General features: G+C 52.2%; 1 protein-coding gene across 1 annotated transcript in view; it reads left to right on the top strand.

Moving 5' to 3' along the window:
- Nucleotides 1–22,514, top strand: part of VAC14 (VAC14 component of PIKFYVE complex) — a 1,984,055-nt gene that overhangs the window by 927,562 nt on the left and 1,033,979 nt on the right. The window lies entirely within an intron of this gene.

The raw sequence follows: 22,514 nt of genomic DNA, 5'->3' as shown, positions 1-22,514 counted from the left end.
TTGGCCTTTGTCTGAAGTATCTCTGGTGCGAGGTTCCGCTTAAGAAACTGTACCTAATAAATTACATTTACCTCCTGTATGGATAAGGGTGGTGATCTTCACTCCTTCTACATCTATTTGGCGCATGGGGAGAGGATTTCGCCACTGGTCGTCCCATTCCAGTGATAGATATAGTGAACACGTCCTCATTATCATCTTCTTCAGGTTTGTCCCCTTATGGCTCATTCATCAGTATCTGAATCTAACTTTATCTTCCAGTGTCAATTGCTGAATGTTCATGGTCCTCTTACCCTTTGTATTCAGACCAGATGCAGCTTTGGAACTACGACAGACTTTCGCAAAGTGGTTCTGATGACCACACCTTAACCAGGGTTTTCCTTGTGCTGGGCATCCTCGTGGTGGGTGTCTGGCCATCTCACAGTTTCCACATCACACGATCTGCTTCACTCCACTCAATCCGGGTTCCGGCCTAACCTTAGCACTGAGACAGCGTTACTGGAGGTCTCGGAAGCCATCAAGGAGATTTTGGATTCGGGCGGCAAGGCCATGTTGGTCATGCTTGACCTGTGGGCGGCCTTTGACACCGTCCCCCACGAGAGTTTACTCGTCAGACTCCATGAGATCGGTCTGAGGGGGACGGTGCTTAGCTGGTTTAGATCGTTTCTAGCGGGTCGTCGACAAACGGTCTGGGCCTCGTCTAGCTCGACTGAGATGCCGCCTCTGGGAGTCGGAGTCCCGCAGGGCTCGGTGCTGAGCCCGACTCTATTTAACATCTTTATGACCCCTCTGGCGGCACTGGCTGAGTCTTTTGGGGCCCAGATCGTATCCTATGCCGACGATACCCAGCTCATCTTTACCTGCGGGAAAGGAGAGGACTTTGACGGAGAGAGTATCCGTGAGTGCCTTGGGGCTGTTTTTGAATGGTTCCAGCTGAACAGCCTCATGTGCAACTCAGATAAATCGGAGGTACTCCTCTTCGGCTGTCAATCTGATCCAGACTGGCAGGAATGGTGGCCTGTTGACATGTCTCCTCCAGCTCGCTCGTCTCAGTCGGCTAAGAACCTGGGAATCAGGATGGACAATGGTCTGACTTTTAGATCTCAGAGCCTTGCCCTTTCTGGCACCTGCTTTGCCCTCCTCAGGATGCTTCGTAAGTTTCTTCCTCTGCTCTCTGAGGAGCACAGGAGGACGACGGTACAGGCCTTAATTGGGTCTAGATTGGACTATGCCAACGTCCTCTATCTAGGCTTGCCAGAGTACCTCCTGCAACGGCTACAGGTGGTCCAGAATACGGCCGCGCGAGCCATATTTGGCCTTCATAGGCGAGCCAGAGCCGCCGGCCTTTTGCAGTCCCTTCATTGGCTGCCTATCGGAAGAGGATAGTTTTTAAGGCTCTGACTCTGGCCTTTAAGGCTCTCCACGCATCTGGGGCGAAATATTTGCAAAGGAGACTCGTTTTCTACCATCCAACACGATCTCTGAGATCAGAATCGATGTTTCTTGCTCTGGTTCCTCGTGTGAAGAAGGCCCGTATTGGAGGGCGCTCCTTTAGGTTGCGGGCCTCACAGCTCTGGAACACTTTGCCTCTTGCATTGCGTAGCACCCCGAGCCTGCTGGCTTTCAGGAAAGGCCTTAAAACTTGGCTCTTTGCCCTTTAGACTCCCCGTTTTTAATAGTTCCCCTCTCTTTTTCGCGGTTGTGTTTGTCTTTTTTAGGTTGTCAATAAAGCGCCGGGACACTCTTTTTGAGTAGCCGTGCGCTATAGAAGACAAGAATTAACATAACATAACACACGCCTTCTCGGTTGGTCTGGCAATGGCATCTCCTGTGAACTCACAGGGCACCATTGTATGACCGCCACCTGCTTCTCTTTGACTTTATGAAGAGTCAGGATGCACACCTCATGTTCATATTTTTATCAATCTTAATCAAATTCTTTCAGTATGTACAAGGATAGCGTGCAGATTGCTATAGCGCCATGCCCTATGGCACTCAGGTACTAATATCACATGAGTGGGGCGTGGTCACGTCCCAAGCAAATGCACAGCATATTGTGCCATTACGGCCTGCATGTATCTGAATCAAATTATTTGGTATTTACTCTGTGTTATCATTCTTATCGCAGTTTTTGTCCCATTTTTCCAAATTCTGAACCGAGTCCACACGTTAGGTATACATTGCTTATTTTCAAGTTTCTAGTGTCCAAATGTGTCTGAGACTTTTCATAAGAACACGACTGAAGCACAGGTTCCTTTCAGGCAGCATTTTATTCGAAAAACAAATGACCCAATGCATTAACATATTTCTACCCTTTCCTTATTTACTATGCGGAAGGAATGAGTAAATAAGGAAAGGGTAGAAATATGGTTCACAGCTAATGACATTTCTCTGTAATTTAGTGTGTGTTAAAACGTGCAGACATGATGTTAACTAATTTTTGTTGTGAGCATAGAAGAGAATAGAATCGGTTAGGAAAGGGTGATGATGACTGTTAATGTTTATGTAATCTGCAAATGGTAATTACGTTTTCTTATGATCTTTCACAGTGACCCCCGAAGAAGGGCGCTATGCCCGAAATGCATTGGGTCATTTGTTTTTCGAATAAAATGCTGCCTGAAAGGAACCTGTGCTTCAGTCGTGTTCTTATGAAAAGTCTCAGACACATTTGGACACTAGAAACTTGAAAATAAGCAATGTATACCTAACGTGTGGACTCGTTTCAGAATTTGGAAAAATGGGACAAAAACTGCGATAAGAATGATAACACAGAGTAAATACCAAATAATTTGATTCAGATACATGCAGGCCGTAATGGCACAATATGCTGTGCATCTCTTTGACTTTAGCCACGCTAGTTGTTGCTGGAACTGTTGAATTGTGGGCGAGAGCAGACTCAGTTTCTCCGGCCCGACTCTCGGCTAATTCATGTGACCTGGCCAAGATCAGGATGCCAGTCTGTTGCAGGATCAGCTTCTAGAGTTTGGATGATTGACAGCCTTGAGTCAGTTGTGCTCTGTGTTCAAATTGGTCGTCTATCCCCGTGCATGTACTCACCAACATGCGTAGCCTTGCAAAGAACTTCTCTACAGACTCACCTTCTACCTGACATGCTTGTCAAAGTTTAAATCTTGCGTAATCCGGGTTCAATTGAGGATCGAAATGCCTGTTCAGAGCAGCAATGCCCGCATCAAAATCCTCATCTGCTCCTGTGTTGGGTGAGTTCTCAAATAAACCGTACAGTTCATCACCTCCCATATGTATCATTGTAGAGCGCTTAACAGCTCCTTCCATTTTGCACATTGTGCGAAAGGAATGCTGCAACCTCCCAATCCACTGATGCCATCTAAGTGTTGCTGTTGCTGGATCAGCCAACTGACTAAATGGCGGTTAATGCTGCCACCAGGGCCTGAGCGCAGCTCTGTAGCGCTGGAGGTGCAGTGTCTTGTGGTGATGTAAATGTAAATGTAAATGTAGTATACTTGTAAAGCGCACAGCTGCCCCAGCAACGGGGCGTCCCGGCGCTGTATAACTCTGGGGAACCCGTCCTGGCTTTCCCTGTGGGATGGTCCCTTGCTGGGAGTCCCCAAGGTGGAGCCAGGCATCCCCGGAATTGGTGGGGCCGTTGTGGAGATTAGACAAGCTAATGCCCAGAGTTGCCGAGTGGAACCCCTGATTAGAGTAAGCACCGAAGCGAGAATTATCGAGTCCGCTGTCCAAGGTCCACGACCCTGCCGCGTCGGGAATTGAACCCTGGTCCCAGGCTGACTTCTGCTCTCAGGCCTGCCGCCTCTAACCAGTGAGCCACACTACTCCACTGATGCTGACATGGCACTTCTTTTTATGTTTGTGCGTGCTTGTACTAGTTTTAGTTCCTTTTTTTTGTATTCTCCTATTATCCTTTTTTTCTGTCTTAACTGCTGTCCCCACTGTATTGGCCTCCTTGCCTCTATTTGCTTTCCTCGGGCATCCACCAGTGGGTCTCCAGGAATTCAGCCTCCTACTGACGAGTGCGCCTGCCACGTGTCTGTCAGGCCGATGAGCGCCGCCCCTTCATGCCCTTACCCTGCTGTGCTCATACCTGGAAACGTGCGGGTGCTCAAAGTAGCAGCTCCCATGTGCTCTAGTCGGGGGTACACGCAGGTACATGGCGTCCTCCCACTCTTTTTACACGGTGGACACCGTCCCCCCTGCCAAGAAGATGGGCCCCACAGAATTAAGCTGAACGTGTCCCGGCGTAATTTTCAGACACCGGGACACGTTCAGCACGTGACGTCATGAGGTAATTTGCATATTATCAGCCCCCCCCCACTTCTTTGTCAGGCGCGGTGCGTCCATTGGGGCGTAGGGGCGAAGCCCCACTAAGCCCCATGGACCCACCACGTCCTCACTAGAAGCCAAACACAATTATTTTTAGAAATTGCGCTATCTGCCGGCCGGGAAACCGGGAGACACCCGACCTTCCCGGAGTGCGCAAGGGGGGTGGGGGTGGGGGGTGGTAGGTTCGGTGGTGGGGGGGGGTAAAGGATCGGGCTGCTGCAGCTGCGCAAGTGTATTTTTGGGCACAAACATGCCCGCGCATGCGCAGATCGTTTTCTTGTGAATTCCCCCTTAGAGCGAGGACCAGGGGGCGGGCCGCAGCCCCCAGGGTTACACAGGGCGACTGGGCGAGGAGTCATGGTGCCCCCCCAGCCAATCCTGGCGCAGGATTTGCTGGTCACTACATAGCCCGGTTACATAACCCCTGACGGATAGCACGGCCGACTTTGGTGCTGGGAAACCAGGTTCGAGCCTCTTATCGAACCATAAAAATGTATACATGACTTACTTTGGTGTTAAATAAATAGATATTTTAAAAAACAAATAAAAATGATGTTCCGACTAAGGTGTGAAATTGGTGTCGAATAAATACATGTTTTTAAAAACAATTAATATTAATCATGTATCATTGGTGCTGGAGTACAAGGTTCGAGACTGGTATTAAACACTGACAAGCTGTGTGCAAGTTATATGGTCATAAAAATACATGAATGATGGATGCAGGATGGGTGGATGCATGAATGGATGCAGGATGAATGATGGGTGGATGAATGGATGGGTGGATGCATGAATGAATGATGGATGCAGGATGGGTGGATGGGTAGATGAATGAATGATGGATGCAGGATGGATGCAGGGTGGATGGATGGGTGCATGAATGAATGATGGATGCAGGATGGGTGGATGGATGGATGATGGATGAATGATGGGTGGATGAATGGATGGGTGGATGCATAAATGAATGATGGATGCAGGATGGGTGGATGAATGATGGATGCAGGATGGATGCAGGGTGGATGGATGGGTGCATGAATGAATGAATGATGGATGGATGGGTGGATGCAGGAATGGATGCAGGATGGATGAAGGATGGGTGGGGGGATGGATGGATGGATGCATGAATGAATGAATGATGGATGCTGGATGGATGGATGGGTGGATGAATGAATGATGGATGCAGGATGGATGCAGGGTGGATGGATGGGTGCATGAATGAATGATGGATGCAGGATGGATGGATGGGTGGATGCATGAATGGATGCAGGAATGGATGCAGGAATGGATGATGGATGGGTGGGTGGATGGATGGATGGATGGGTGGGTGGGTGGATGGATGGATGGATGCATGCATGAATGAATGATGGATGGATGGGTGGATGGGTGGATGAATGAATGATGGATGCAGGATGGATGGGTGGATGGGTGCATGAATGAATGATGGATGCAGGATGGGTGGACACATGAATGGATGCAGGAATGGATGCAGGATGGGTGATGGGTGGGTGGATGGATGGGTGGATGGATGGATGCATGAATGAATGAATGATGGATGGATGCAGGATGGATGGGTGGATGGATGGATGGGTGGATGCATGAATGAATGAATGATGGATGGATGCAGGATGGATGGGTGGATGGATGGATGGGTGGATGCATGAATGAATGATGGATGCAGGATGGATGATGGGTGAATGCATGAATGAATGATGGATGCTGGATGGATGGGTGGATGCATGAATGAATGATGGATGCAGGATGGATGCAGAATTGGTGGATGGATGGGTGGGTGGGTGGATGGATGGATGGATGCAGGAATGGATGCAGGAATGGATGATGGATGGGTGGGTGGATGGATGGATGGGTGGGTGGATGGATGGATGCATGCATGCATGAATGAATGATGGATGGATGGGTGGATGAATGAATGATGGATGCAGGATGGATGGGTGGATGGGTGCATGAATGAATGATGGATGCAGGATGGGTGGATGGATGGGTGGACACATGAATGGATGCAGGAATGGATGCAGGATGGATGATGGATGGGTGGGTGGATGGATGGGTGGATGGATGGATGCATGAATGAATGATGGATGGATGCAGGATGGATGGGTGGATGGGTGGATGGATGGATGGGTGGATGCATGAATGAATGATGGATGGATGCAGGATGGATGGGTGGATGGATGGATGGGTGGATGCATGAATGAATGATGGATGCAGGATGGATGGATGATGGGTGAATGCATGAATGAATGATGGATGCTGGATGGATGGGTGGATGCATGAATGAATGATGGATGCAGGATGGATGCAGAATTGGTGGATGGATGGGTGGGTGGGTGGATGGATGGATGGGTGGATGCATGAATGATGTATGGATGGATGCAAGGTGGTTCGGGCTCGCTCGCTGCGGTGCAATATGCAAATTAGTTTACGCCACACCACTTTCAAATGTCACCAGCCGCCCCTGTTCTTTGTATAGGACTTGTGCCCTGGCTGTTATGCTGCCTCACGTGTCGTGCTCCCCTGGCTGGGCCAGCTCACGGGCAGTGAAGGCGCAGGCGACACACGCTCCATCAAATGCAGGCCACTGGGTAGGGCCGTGCTACTTGCTTCTGCGGCGGATGCCTCACAGGATTGGGACCGGGACCGGAGAAAGAGGAGCAGTCTCTGTTCTCGGCTGCACGCGTCGGGTGGGGCCCCCTCGTCACCATCATTGGATCGGTGTGCGGGCACACGCACACAGGCCTCTGCTGGGTCTAGCTACACGGGGGCACAGATGCACTGACATGCTTGCTTAGGTGATGGTGCTCATTAGCCACAAGCGACTAAAGCAACTGTAGTTAAGCCCTCAGGCCGCGCCAGGCCGTCAGGATGTGTGCACTGCACAGTGTATTGTTGTTAGACGGCGACCTGGAGGGTCGGCCGAGCACAAGGGGAGAGGCCTCCGGTGAGGGCCGTCCCCAGCGATCGTACAGACAAGTAACTTCCTCCCCCACAGGTGGACACCACACGAAGATCAGATTAACACCTTTTATAGGCAGTTCTTGAAGTAAGGTAGTACGATACAATGAGATCAGGACACGATGATCCTCTCAATTCTAGTCTCTATTAGGGAAGGGGGTAGCGGGACAGTCTTGGTACCCGTAGGTACGGCGGTGGAACGGTGATAGCTCACAATCCTCGAGCTCGGTGTTCGGACGGGTCAGACCGCGGCAGCGCCAGCAGGTCCCGAAGAGGTCGTAGGTGGCAACGGGCCGCGGCAGCGCCAGCAGGTCCCAACGCGGATGAAGGTTACAACGGGCCGCGGCAGCGCCAGCAGGTCCCACGAGGATGAAGGGTTACAACGGGCCGCGGCAGCGCCAGCAGGTCCCACGAGGATGAAGGTTACAACGGGCCGCGGCAGCGCCAGCAGGTCCCACGAGGATGAAGGTTGCAGAAGGCCGCGGCAGCGCCAGCAGGCAGGACAATAGTTCACAAGGCAGGGCTGCGGCAGCGCCGGCAGTCCGTCAAGGATGAGTTCGTCGCGGTGTCTCTCGACTCCAGGATACAACTGCCTTCCTGTTCTGGGGCTGCCTCAGTTATAGGTCTGGCACTCTTTGATGTCCGGACCCTCGCTCTTGGAGGTCGGGAGGTCCGGGATGAGGGAGTCCAGACACCCAGCAGGGGGGTGGAGCCAGCGCCCGAGGAGGCTGGGGGTGATCGGCACCTGACGGGAGAGAGCCATCGACACTTCTTACTCCCATTGACCTGCCAAGTGGTCCGTTCACCTCCTGGGTGGATGGTGGTGCCGGGATGTCGGGACCTGGCCAGGCCCGGGGTTGGGGTCGAGCTGAGGCCACGCGGCCTCGTGGCGCAGTGTCTAAGATGGCGGCTGGTCCGGGCAAGGGTGCTGACGGTGGCCCAGGCCAGGGACTCCGGGATTCCCAGGAGCAGACGTCCCATGGGGGACGGGTTGGGGGTTGCTTCTGCGGGTAGTACCTGGAAGGCCGGTACCAGGGCCCTGTCATGCGGGGAGGGAGCGAGCCCTTCATGGGGCCTGTCCAACATGCGTCCCCCCCAGCTGAAGGCGGGGAGAGTCACCCATCCTCTTGGGGACTTTCCTCGTCGAGGCGGAAAAAGCGGGACAGGCCGTCCGCGTTGGCGTGGTCTTGACCAGGGCGATGCTCTACAGTGAAGTCCATCCCCTGCAGGGAGATGGACCATCGCAATAGTTTGGGGTTCTCCCCCCGCATTTGCATGAGCCATTGCAGGGGCCGATGATCTGTTTGTACCCGGAAGTGGGTTCCGAAGAGGTAAGGCCGGAGCTTCTTGAGGGCCCATACTACTGCGAAGGCCTCTCGCTCAATGGTGCTCCAGCGCTGTTCTCGGGGCAGTAGGCGTCTGCTGATGAAGGCCACTGGTTGGTCGACTCCTTCGGGGTTCAGTTGGGAGAGGTCGGCCCCAATACCATGGTCGGAGGCATCGGTCTGAACGATGAACTCGCGGCTGTAGTCGGGGGCCTGGAGCACAGGAGCGGTGCACATGGCGGCCTTCAGCTTCTCGAAGGCCGCTTGACAGTCGGGAGTCCAGTTGACTCTTTTTGGGTGGTTCTTAGCCGTGAGTTCCGTGAGGGGCCCCACAATGCTGCCATAGTCCTTCACGAACCGCCGGTAGTATCCGGTGAGCCCCAGGAAGGCTCGGACCTCGGTTTGTGTTTCGGGGGGTTGCCAGGACTGAATGGCAGCTACCTTGAGTTGGAGGGGGGCCACCAGACCGCTCCCCACTTGGGGTCCGAGGTAGGTCACGGACCCCTGGCCGATTTGGCACTTGCTGGCCTTTATGGTGAGGCCGGCCTGTTGGAGGGCCTGCAGGACCTCTCGGAGGTGGTGGAGGTGGTGTGTCCAGTGGCGGCTGTATACCGCGATGTCGTCCAGGTAGGCGGCGCTGAATTCCTCGAGGCCCGCCAATACCTGGTTCACCAGTCTTTGAAAAGTGGCTGGAGCGTTCTTCATGCCGAATGGCATCACTCTGAAATGGTAGTGCCCATCCGGGGTGGAGAAAGCGGAACGTTCTTGGGCCCTGGGGGTGAGGCCGATCTGCCAGTAGCCCGCTGTTAGGTCGAAGATGCTTAGGTAGCGGGCTGCCCCCATGCGGTCGACTAGTTCATCTGCTCGGGGGATAGGGTGAGCGTCGGTTCGGGGGACTGCGTTCAGACCCCGATAGTCGATGCAGAATCGGAGCTCAGGTGTGGTGCCCGGGGCCGCGGCCTTGGGGACCAGGACGACCGGGCTGGCCCAGGGACTGTCCGAAGGTTCGATGACCCCGAGGGCGAGCATCTTGGAGACTTCTTCTTGGATGCATGTACGTACCCGATCCGGTACTCGGTACGCCCGGTGTCGGACAGGAGGACTGTCCCCAGTGTCCACGTCGTGCAGGCACCAGGAGGTGACTCCGGGTGCGAGGGAGAACAGGTTTGCGAACGGCAGCAGGAGGGCCCGACAATCTTGACGCTGCTCTGGGGTCAGGGCCTCGGAGAGTCGGACCCCGTCCACCGAACCATCTCTTTCACGGGTCCTCAGTAGGTCAGGGAGGGGCTCGGAGTCTCCTTCTGCGCCACTGTCGGTAGCCATCAGCAGGCTGAGCTCTGAGCGCACGAAGTGGGGTTTGAGTCTGTTGGCGTGGAGAACCCGGAGGGGGTTCCGGGGGGACTCTAGGTCGATGAGATAGGTGACGGGACTCTTGCGCTCGATCACCTTGAAGGGCCCTGTCCATTTGTCCTGCAAGGCACACGGTTCGATGGGGGACATCACCCATACCTGCTGACCCGGTTCAAACTCGATGGAGGAGGCATGTTGATCGTACCACTTCTTCATGTCCTCTTGACTGGCCTCAAGATTGGCTTTGGCGATCTCCCTGAATTTCCGGGTCTGATTGCGGTGGGTCAGGAGGTACTTGTAGACGTCTGGAGGGGCTTTTAGGGGGGCCATTTCCCATTCCTCCTTCACTAGGCTGAGAGGCCCGCGAACGGGGTGTCCGTACAGGAGTTCGAAGGGGCTGAAGCCGAGGGACTTCTGGGGGACTTCTCGGTAGGCGAAGAGGAGGCACGGTAGTAGCACGTCCCACTGGCGGCGTAGGGGTTCTTCTAGCCCCATGATCATCCCCTTGAGAGTGCGGTTGAACCGCTCGACCAGTCCGTTTCCCTGGGGGTGATAGGGGGTTGTGAATCGGTAAGTGACCCCGCACTGCTGCCAGAGGGATTTCATATACTTTGAAATAAAGTTCGTACCCCTGTCGCTGACGACTTCCCGGGGGAAGCCCACTCGAGAAAAGATCCCCATTAAGGCTCGACCCACTACTGGGGCTGTTATAGTACGAAGGGGGACCGCTTCAGGATAGCGGGTGGCGTGGTCCACCAGGACCAGGATGAAGCGATGCCCTTGTGCTGTTCAGGGGTCCAGGGGCCCCACAATGTCTATTCCCACCCTTTCGAACGGGGTGGTCACCACGGGGAATGGTTGTAGGGGTGCCTTGAGTTTGCGGCCGCTCTTCCCGCTGGCCTGGCAGGTCGGGCAGGACCGGCAGTGGTTGGAGACGTCATTCCTCATTTTGGGCCAAAAAAAGTGAGTCACCAGGCGGTGGTAGGTTTTGTCTTGCCCCAGGTGCCCAGCCAGGGGGACATCATGGGCCAAGTTCAACAGGAAGTCTCTGAAGTGGAGGGGCACCACCAGCACTCGACCGGCCCCCAGCTCTGCGATTTTCTGCTCGCTGTACAAGAGATCATTGTCCCAATAAACCCAGTGGGCCCCGGTGGTGTCTCCTTGGCCCTGGGCGAGCGCTTGCTGTCGCAGTCCCTCGAGGGAGGGACAGGTCTTTTGCTCCTGCCGGAATTGTTCTTGGGTGGGCCCCCCTTCTTGACGCCACTGAGCCAGGTCGGGAAGTTCGGGGGGCTGTGCGGACCCCTCTGGGGTTGGTTCCGGGTGGTCGGTATGGATGGAGTCGTCTTCGGGAGCGATCGGGGGAGGAGGTGCTGACCATTCGGGTTCTTCCGGTCTAGGGATGGTGCGGGTGGCCATGGACCGGGTGGTCACGCACGCCCAGTCCGGGAGGCCCAACATCCCCAGATGCTCTCTCTTTCAACAGCTGCCCACGGGGAGCTCTCGAGATCGTTCCCCAGGAGGCAGTCCACGGGGGCATCGTCGCGGACAGTTACTTTTAGCATGCCGGACACTCCTCCCCATTCGAAGGGGACGCAGGCCATCCGACACAGGCTCTCCGAATTGTCTGCCGATCGGACGGGGCAAAGAACGTTTGGCAGGATTTGTTCTGGGGTCACCAGGTGACAGCGGACGGCCGTCACACTGGCCCCGGTGTCACGCAGGGCTTCGGACTTGCGCCCATTTATGCTCACCCATTGGCTGTACTTCCGAGTGTTGGCTGGCAGGGGAGTCCGCGGGACCATGTCTCTTCCCCCTAGGCAGGCCAGGGTCATGGCGGCAGGTTCCCACTCGAACTGTTCCGACTCGTATGCTTCAGTGTCTTCGGAGACTTGTTCTTCTCCTAGGACGGCGGCCGCCACCTGGCGGGGCCCGGGAGCCGGGTTCTTCGGGCAGGTCGGGTCACTGGCGTAGTGGCCGACTCGCTGGCATCGGTGACACGTAACGTTGGCTCGGAACCCCGGTTGCATCGGGGGGTTTCCCCGGCCGGCTGGGGGCGGGGTGGTGTTAGCGGGAGTGACCGGGACAGCGTCTCTGCCCCGGCCCGCTCCTCCTCCTCCTCCTCGGGGACGATGATGACCTTGGTTGGATCTGTTCTGCTCATTCGGCCCACTCCGGGCCACTCGGGTGCTCTCCCACCGGTCCGCCTCGGTGGCGAGCTGCCGTGGTTCAGTCAATTTACTGTCGAGGAGGTGCTGCCTGAGCTCGACGAAACAGTTGTTGGAGAGGTGATCCCACACAATGAGATTGAAGAGTTGTTCGTAGGTGGTTACGTTGTTACCCTTGATCCACCCCTCGAAGGCTCGGCTGAAATAGTTTACGTACTCCAACCAAGTTGTACCTGGGATCCGGGTGCAGTTGCGGAACCTCTGGCGGTACATTTCGGGCGTAAGCCCATATCGGCTGAGGAGGGCGGCCTTCATGTGGTCATAGGACGTCATTTGATGGTCCGGAAGCTGCAGCAGGGCATCACGGCCCTCATTGACGAATCTTCCCCATAGCCCAGCTCCCCAGTCACTTCGAGCGATCCGGTGGGCCGTCATGGCGATCTCGTAGGCCTTGAACCACTGCTGTATGTCGTCGTTCCGGTGGTATTCTCGGACCACATCCTTGGGGATGTGGACCTTCTGTTCGGTAGTACCCAGGGAGCGCGGTGGCTCGGGCACCCCTAGGTTTGTGTTCAGTTTGCGTATTTCTATCTCTGCTAGTTTGCACTCGTGTTCGTATGCCAGTCTTTTTTCTTCGAGATCCCTCTGTCTCTGTTTTTCCTCTCGCTCTTCTCTGAGCCGTAAGTGTTCTAAGTTTATTTTCTGTTCCGCCAGCTTCAATTCTCCATCTAATTTGAGCCGTGCCAAGTCTAGCTCGTGTAGTCTATTTTTTTCCCGCTCCTGGATCTCTTCTCGGGAGGGACCTGTTCTCCGTTCTTCCGTCAGGGTGGTGTTGACTTCCGGGGCTTCGAGGTCCCGGGGTGTGGCGGTATTCGTCTCTGTCCAGGCCTCTAGGGCGTTTTTGAAGTCTTCTTTTGTGCTTAGCCCGGTGGTAGCAATGCCTAAGTCCATGCAAAATTGTTTTAGCTCTCGGTGGCTGTATTCCTCCAGTTTTTCCATCTGGAACTTTTCTGCCGATCCGCTCTCTTTGGTCGTCATTGTGGTTTAGTCGTAGGGTGAGTTACTATCTGTACGGTACGCGTTGGTTCGGATCGCGCCGCTGGCCACCAATGTTAGACGGCGACCTGGAGGGTCGGCCGAGCACAAGGGGAGAGGCCTCCGGTGAGGGCCGTCCCCAGCGATCGTACAGACAAGTAACTTCCTCCCCCACAGGTGGACACCACACGAAGATCAGATTAACACCTTTTATAGGCAGTTCTTGAAGTAAGGTAGTACGATACAATGAGATCAGGACACGATGATCCTCTCAATTCTAGTCTCTATTAGGGAAGGGGGTAGCGGGACAGTCTTGGTACCCGTAGGTACGGCGGTGGAACGGTGATAGCTCACAATCCTCGAGCTCGGTGTTCGGACGGGTCAGACCGCGGCAGCGCCAGCAGGTCCCGAAGAGGTCGTAGGTGGCAACGGGCCGCGGCAGCACCAGCAGGTCCCAACGCGGATGAAGGTTACAACGGGCCGCGGCAGCGCCAGCAGGTCCCACGAGGATGAAGGGTTACAACGGGCCGCGGCAGCGCCAGCAGGTCCCACGAGGATGAAGGTTACAACGGGCCGCGGCAGCGCCAGCAGGTCCCACGAGGATGAAGGTTGCAGAAGGCCGCGGCAGCGCCAGCAGGCAGGACAATAGTTCACAAGGCAGGGCTGCGGCAGCGCCGGCAGTCCGTCAAGGATGAGTTCGTCGCGGTGTCTCTCGACTCCAGGATACAACTGCCTTCCTGTTCTGGGGCTGCCTCAGTTATAGGTCTGGCACTCTTTGATGTCCGGACCCTCGCTCTTGGAGGTCGGGAGGTCCGGGATGAGGGAGTCCAGACACCCAGCAGGGGGGTGGAGCCAGCGCCCGAGGAGGCTGGGGGTGATCGGCACCTGGCGGGAGAGAGCCATCGACACTTCTTACTCCCATTGACCTGCCAAGTGGTCCGTTCACCTCCTGGGTGGATGGTGGTTCCGGGATGTCGGGACCTGGCCAGGCCCGGGGTTGGGGTCGAGCTGAGGCCACGCGGCCTCGTGGCGCAGTGTCTAAGATGGCGGCTGGTCCGGGCAAGGGTGCTGACGGTGGCCCAGGCCAGGGACACCGGGATTCCCAGGAGCAGACGTCCCATGGGGGACGGGTTGGGGGTTGCTTCTGCGGGTAGTACCTGGAAGGCCGGTACCAGGGCCCTGTCATGCGGGGAGGGAGCGAGCCCTTCATGGGGCCTGTCCAACAATTGTAATGGCCGGGTGGCAGATTGTACTAAAGTGATTGTGTGGTGATAGGAAAGTAGTAGTTACTTTGTGATTTTGTTTGTGAGAGATGTTTTTTTCCATCTCCGTCTGCTTGAAGCTTGGCACTCGTCATGTGTATGTTTTTCTTAGTGTCTGTTTTATGTTTACTAACGGCTTTGGAAGCAGTAACAAGCAACGATGGCTGGTGTGTTCGCCTTCCAACTGTCGCTTCCTCGTTGGGCTCAGACTCCCAGCATCCCACGCACCACAATCCAACCCGTGACGTCCCGAGGGTGCAATGGGAGAGGACTAACAAACACTTCAATACAGACCTCAAACACACACTGTCTGGAGCCAGTCACCGAACACCTCACTTCCGGGTTAAACACAATGACCTAGCTGTCTATTGGGAACGTTTCTGCTGCTCTGCCGTGTACATTTTTTTGCAATTCTTTCAGCGAGATAGCATGGCCATTTCGTAATGTATCTTGGGCCTAGTTGGCATGAACGCAGCAGGAGCCGTTGATCCAGGCCTACTGAGAGGCTCACAGCACCCTACTATGCTGTTTTACGTCCCCCCCCCAGATGCCGGGGCCCGTTCTTCTTGGTTGCATCAGGCCCGTGGCACCTTTGCCGACCAGAGGCAGCTTCCATCTTGCGCAGGCCTCTCCACGACGAGGCCTGGTTTGAAAGTCGCTGCACGTGCGCCGAGATCAAGCGGGCAGTTGAGAGCGACCTTCAGAACGGCCCCTTCAATGCCCTCGAGCTCGCTTGTGCATGCTGCTGTCCGCCTCTGCCAGCTTGGAGATTAAGGTGCTTCTTGTTTTCCTCTGAATGTCATCTTGGCAGTGGTAAATGGCCCTCCGGGTGCTGATGACAAAGCTGTACCTGTTTTACTGCTTGGAAAGGCAACGTGTTCCTGGAATAATAAAAACTGAGCCAGCGGAAGCAGCAGGACCCAGAGTGTTCACAATTGTTAAGTCAAATAGGGTGAAGGGACTGGGAGTCCTAAAATAGCCTCCATTTGACCAAGCTTTCCATTTCCGTACCCAGGGCGTGCTCCCATATTGTACCGACCTGGCCCTGCGGCCTGTCCTCCACATCCCAAATCTGAGGAAACCGATGCCCAGCCTGCTAGTGCCAAGAGGACTGTGCCGGTAGGCGCCGCTCCTATGCTTCTGTGCTTGGTAATGTGCTTTCACGAGCACTGTTAGTGGTCTGGGGCAGGGTAACTACTGTGTATATCATCATTAAAGCAATTGCATTGCACAGACTCCCTAATGCTCATAAGACCAACTGTGTTGGCTTTGAGCTGTTTGTTTAAATACTTTTTTTGCTTCAAGAGCAAACTTTGTTCCACTCAGCAGTAGGGAACCACTGTGAATGTCCCAGTTGCAAAATGTGCCTGAATACTTCACCCAGCCCTACCAGAGACCCCTATTCCCAAACGCTGAGAAAACAGAGTGATGGTTGCTGTTCATTACAAGGGTGTGCACCAACGCCTGTATTTTGTTTTAACTAATTGTTGTTGGTTTTCATTACATCATCAGATGTGAAAGTTATAAGCATGCAGATTTGCGTTACACAAGCATAGAATGCAATCCCACTGTAGTCCCTGCAGCTGTATGACATGTTTCATCCGACAGGAGTACTTGGTCCTAGGATATAAACAAAAAATAATAACGTTTTGGTTGTAGCGTTCTCTTTTTCAAGCACAAATTGTTAACAAACAGTGCATTTGTTTGCCAGCCCTCCGGGTAATCCTCTCTTCCGTGCTCATGCTTTAGGTGCATGCTGCATAGAAACACCCTGCACATGGTGTCAACGTCAGAGTGCCCCTTCAAAGGGGGGCAGGGGGGATCGGCAGGCTCCCTCAGTGCAGCGCCTCTGGTACCCTGACATTCGGTCTCTTTATTCAGGGAGATCCTCTTTAAACTCTTGCAGCTCGTGGAGCAGAGTGTCCCATTCTGCAGCGATGGACCCTGCATTGACCCTGTCTCCTCCCGCTGGGGTGCCACAGATTCAGCTTTACCCCACATAAATGTCACTGCGCTGCCATGTTGCAGCCCCGGTAAAGCGTTGGTCTTCCAGTGCATAGCAGTGGACCTGCGGACTATAAGCAACGCCAGAGCAATAAAGCGGCTGGCAGTGCTACTTAAACAGCCCCAGGACTCGGCTCTCCATAAAGCATAGATCTGTGCGTGCTGTGATCTTAGTCAGTACATCCGTGACTTCTCGCCACAATGTGGCTGCCAATGGACAGCCCCAGAACACCCATGAGCTGTATATGCAGCTGTTTGGTGTGCGCCTTAGTTCATGGGCATGCTGCTTGGCATGCCCTGATTGTGAACGAGCACAGAGTGGCAATGAGGCTGATGACAGCTTTTGAAGGTTTGAGGGTACGCAACTACAGGGAGCACGGAAGCAAAGTGGAGACACAGCATGAGTTTATGGTCTCATGTTTGCGTTAATGGAAACTGGTCTTGAACAAGGTAATAATGGCTGTTTTCTCAGTGATTATCATCAAATGTTGCTAAATTTAAGACCGTGCGTGTTCACCGTTATCTACTACACCTTTCCAAGTGCAGGTACTCACCAAAAGGAGCAGTGGGCGGAGTTTAGGGCAGGCAGAAGGGCGGGGCTAAGGGGAACAAGGGGCGGGGTTAGCTTTTTGACCGCGCCAACGTTGTATGCAAGAAATCTGCATGCATTGTTTGAATGTGGAATGTATCTGCCCATTAGTTATCTCACATTTAACTGTATTTATATGGGACTTACTAATAAGTGTTTATTACTATCCAAAGAAATGTTTCTTTTTTTAGCAACTTTAAAATAAGAAAGTATTGAAGAAAAAACAGCAAGTTCTAAATATATGCTGTCTTGTTTGCAGTCAGGTCCTTGCTGCAGGTTCATAACTCACTAAACTATAATACAGGGATGTTAACTTTTAACTTGCAGGTAACACAAGGCTCTATGCAACAAAAACAGCAATCAACTAAGCCAGTGGTTCCCAAACTTTTAACTCCTGAGGACCCCCATTGAGTCACCACTGGAAGCCGGGGACCCCCAAGCAATTTGTATGAGTTAAATTTCAAAATTAAAACAGTAATTCGAAAAAAATACACACATGTGCACACAAAACAAATACTCAAAGTACTAAGGATTTTGGGGCCAGATGTACGACCATTTTATTTAGCGCCTCGCAATTGGCGACACATTGCGAGTGGCAAATTGCGAGTCGCTAAATGAAATGTACAACAGTGTGTTTAACACTGTTTGGGATTCCCAATGGGGTCGCAAATTGCGAGGTTCATTAATATTAGCCTCTCGCAATTTGCGAGCCTATTGGGAATGCCTGCCCTCCCAGGGATGGTGGCCTGCTGGGCTCTGCAGGCCACCATGTCTCGGACTGCTTTCAAATAAAGCAGTTTAAAAAAAAATGCAACCTGTTTACCATGCATTTAAAATAAAAAAGAAAATGAAACGTTTTCGTTTCATTTTCTAAAGGCAGGCAGAGGTCCCTAGGACCACTGCCTGCCCGTAAAAAATAATTTTGCATGCATTTGCAAAGGGGGAGGGGTCCCCTGGGGACCCCATCCCATTTGCGAATGCATTACCATCTACTTAAAGTAGGTGGTAATTGTGACTGTTTTGCGACCGCAAAACATTTGTTCATAGTTTTGAGACTCCCTATTTGGAAGTGAGTGCCCCTTCCAAATAGCAAGTTGCAAAACCTATTTAGCGAGTCGCAAACAAATTGCGACTCGCGAAATAGGCCATGTACATGGCTCAATAGGCTTTTGCATGCATAAACGGGTGCGCAAACCCGTTCGCGCATATAAAAACAGATCGTACATCTGGCACTTAGTATTTTATATTGAAGTAATAGCCCCTCTGTCACATGTATTTCATTTGTTTTATAGCATCTCTCATACCATTGTAGGATGTCAGAGCACTTTACATCACACACATATAGAGACATTGAATCATGCATGTAAATCAGTGTGTATATAAAATGTTTAAAGAGTGTTTGGTCTGGAAAAAAGCACAAACTCAGGATTCAGAACATAACACAGTGGCTAGCACTGACTTTAACATTAAAAATGCATTTCCACCCAAATAAATCTTTTTAGCAGCATCGGGATAATGAATAACTGGGAAAAAATATAAGTTAATAACTGGTACCATGCAGTTTGCAAGCAGCTCTTTGATGACAGTTTATAGGTCCCTCTGCTAGATTATGATTGTCACTTATGAAGTGCACAGTAACAAAATAATTTCTGTGACAAAAGCAGTAACCACGAACCAATGCACATAAAATACTGCTTTTTAAGATGCATGATACACGTTCTTTGCAGTAGGCACATTAACCCTCTGTGCTACATTAGTTCAATCAAAGCTGCCACTGAACAAAACTCTCCTCAGCTCCAGCAGGTACATTAATCACTGGCATTCTCTTGACACTTTTATTGTTGCTGGAAGGCTGCTAATTATACAAGAAACATTTCTGTGCTTTTAAAACTGTTGCCTAAGGACCCCCTGGGAATGTGTCACGGACCCCTGGGGGTCCGCGGACCACAGTTTGGGAAACACTGAACTAAGCTATCTACATAACACAGCTAATCTGTGATTTGCATGCTGTGCTTTCCAGCAGACACATTGATCCCCTACGCAATATTATGGTGAGTTGAACCTTTGATTGGAATGTACACAGGTCTCTCAAGCAAGTGCACTAACCTCCTGAGTTATCCACTTCATTGTCACCTATGATGCCCCAAGCTCACTTACTTATGCTTTCTGGTTCTCATGATTGGTGAAGGCTCATCTGCGAAAAGCAGGAATTCATCAGGCAGTCTTTTAATTCACGCCACTACTGAGTGTTTCTGTCAAAACCTGGAAACCAGGTTGCTTTCGAAGAGACATGGTTTGTATAACTTTAGTGAGCAGCATATTTTCTCTCTCTCTTTGCCACGGGATGAGAAATGCGGACACACAGACAATAGCAATATTGCTGTTGGTGGTTCAGCCTTTCAGCATTCCATTTTATGTGGTTGAAAGGAGTGGTGGAAGGAGCAAACACGCTGCAGATGTGATATCAGAAAGAATAAAATATCTACTGGGCTCATCTAGCTGCACTATGTGTAATAAAAATACACACCATTATCTCACTTGTGTTAATTCAGCAAATAATTGATATTCTATGCCTTATATACTTACTATAATGAATGTCAAATGCATTCTTGCATTTGCAATAGTCAATTAAATAAATATTAAAAAGTACTTTAAATAGTGTTCATCCGCTGCTCACGCTATGATTCAGGTGCTATTTCTTTTACGATATGACACCGTGAATGCTGGCCTCGTCACAGCACTTTTTTAACCTTCCCCCGGCCTCCTCCATCTTGTTTCTTCTCCCCTCCACCTCTCCCCATCCTGTTTCTTCTACCCCCCTCCCACTGCCATTCCTTGCATGTTTCTTCTGGCCGCTTCATTAAGCTCTTTTTTAACTGTCCCATTACAAGACCTATTGGTTTTGCCAATGCTTGTCTTACTTCATTCTCCCAATTTAGTTTATTAGTTTTTTTGCCAACTCAATAATCCCTTTATCTCTGCTGTTAAACCGTTGCACACTCCAATTTCCTTCAGGGTGGTATGCAGATTAACCCACTCCTGCTCATGTACTGTTAGAAGGTTTCAGCTTTAAATTGCCTCCACTGTCACTTACTATGATTTTCAGTAAACCTTCCTTTCTGAATACAGCATCCACAGAGTTCAACTCAGCAAATTTTTCCCATTTACTTCGATTTTGTAATCCATACACGAAAGTAGTACTTTTAACCTCTTCGCTGCGGCGGCTATTCTGCCGCAGCGCTATGGGCGCGGGGGGCCGCGCGGTGCTCACACGCTGGTGACGGAACCGCTCCGTCACCAGCCTCGGGTGAGCTGTGCTGATGACGGAGCAGTTCCGTCATGGCCCCGCCCGCTCAATAGAACGCGCCGCGTAGACGCGAAATCTGCGCCGCGTCAGGCGTGCCATGACGGAACCGCTCCGTCATCAGCACAGCGCCACCGCGTCTGATGACGGAGCGGTTCCGTCATCAGCGTCGAAGGAGTTAAATGGAACCACTCGCACTTCCAAACTGTTTGAAATAAAGTTTGTAATGTGAAGCTTTTCAAAGAAATGAGGACAGTTTATGTATCAAACTTCAAGGTCTGAATATTAATGAGGCCATTGTATAACAGATTTTTCAATAATCTAAGTAAAATGCATTCATTTTATCAACTGCCTAAGGATAACCCGAGACCAAGATCAATTTGTATAGAGATATACCACACAGGCCAAGTTTCCATTGGTGCAGCAGGTTTGTGGCACCAGGGCCGGGTCATGAGAACCCCCCTCAACCCTGTTTTTAGGTCGAGGACCGAAGGCTGGCTTGCCAGCCGGAAGTCGGAGATTTAATGTCTTTCAGTAGGGTGCTCGGACTCAAACAACTTGTTGACACCCCCACCCACCTTGCCGGACACACGCTCGACCCTATCTTCACCTCCAGCAAGCACATCTCCTTCGATCACACCACAGCTCTCCATTGGACGGACCACAGCTGCGTTCACTTCAACTACAAAAAACCACGACCCACAACCCCCAACAACCTATTCCTCGAAGAAATTGGAACAAAATCACCACCGACCAGCTCTTCACATCGCTTCACCAAAACCCCCCTGCCATATCATCGGACCCAAACCAAGCAGCCACTAACCTCACACAATGGATCACCCACAGCGCCGACGTACTAGCACCCCTGAAAAACCATCTAATCAAGCAAGGTAGCAAAAAAGCCCCCTGGTTCAACAATGACCTTAAGAAATCCAAGAAGCTCTGTCGTACTCTCGAGAAAACCTGGAGAAAAAACCCAACCACTGACAACCTAGCCACCTTCAAGAACGCCACCCGCAAACACCACCAACTGATCAGATCCACCAAGAAATCGGCATTCAAGGATCGACTTGACAACAATGCCCAAAACAGCAAGGAACTATTCAACATCGTCAAAGAATTTACTAACCCCACCGCCGGCACCAACGACGTCACTCCCTCCCAAGACCTCTGCGACTCTCTATCCTCATTCTTCCACAACAAAATCGCCGAAATACGTAACAGCTTTGAAAACCAGTCCGAAGACCAGTCCACTCCACCTACCCCGAACCAAAACCGCACTCTAGCAACCTCTGCGCCTGGAACCCAATCACCACCGAAGACACCATCCGCCTGATGAACTCCATCCACTCAGGATCGCCTACCGACCCATGTCCCCACCACATTTTCAACAAAGCAGACTCCATCATCGCACCCCACCTCCGCGATGTCATCAACTGTTCCTTCAACTCAGCTACCTTCCCGTAAAACTGGAAACATGCCGAACTCAGCGCCCTTCTGAAGAAACCCACAGCAGACCCCACCGAACTTAAGAACTACCGCCCCATCTCGCTCCTCCCATTCCCCGCCAAAGTCATTGAGAAAGCCGTCAATAGTCAGCTTGCCGCCTTCCTCGAATCCAACAAATCCCTCGACCCTTCACAGTCCGGCTTCCGAGCCAAACACAGCACCGAAACCGCCCTCATCGCAGCAACAGACGACATCCGAACACTACTGGACAACGGAGAAACAGTCGCCCTCATCCTACTTGACCTATCCGCAGCCTTCGACACAGTCTGTCATAGCACCCTCATACAACGCCTCAGCAACGTCGGAATACAAGGAAAAGCATTGGACTGGATCATCTCATTCCTCGCCGGAAGAACCCAGAGAGTCCGCCTCCCCCCTTTTAAATCAGAGGCCACCAAAGTCATCTGCGGCGTACCACAAGGATCATCACTCAGTCCCACCCTCTTCAACGTATACATGAGTCCCCTCGCATCCATCGCACGCCAACACAACCTCAACATCATCTCTTACGCAGACGACACCCAGCTGATCCTCTCCCTCACCAAAGACCCAAACAACGCCAAAACCAATTTACATGAAGGAATGAAAGAAGTAGCCGATTGGATGAAGAACAGCCGTCTTAAACTAAACTCGGACAAAACGGAAGTCCTCATCTTAGGGTCATCCCCCTCTGCCTGGGACGACTCA

This window comes from Lissotriton helveticus, chromosome 12, assembly GCF_964261635.1.
Source record: "Lissotriton helveticus chromosome 12, aLisHel1.1, whole genome shotgun sequence".
Lineage (NCBI taxonomy): Eukaryota > Metazoa > Chordata > Amphibia > Caudata > Salamandridae > Lissotriton > Lissotriton helveticus.
Note: the sequence above shows the minus strand (reverse complement) of the source record. Positions and strands in the feature narration are given on the sequence as shown.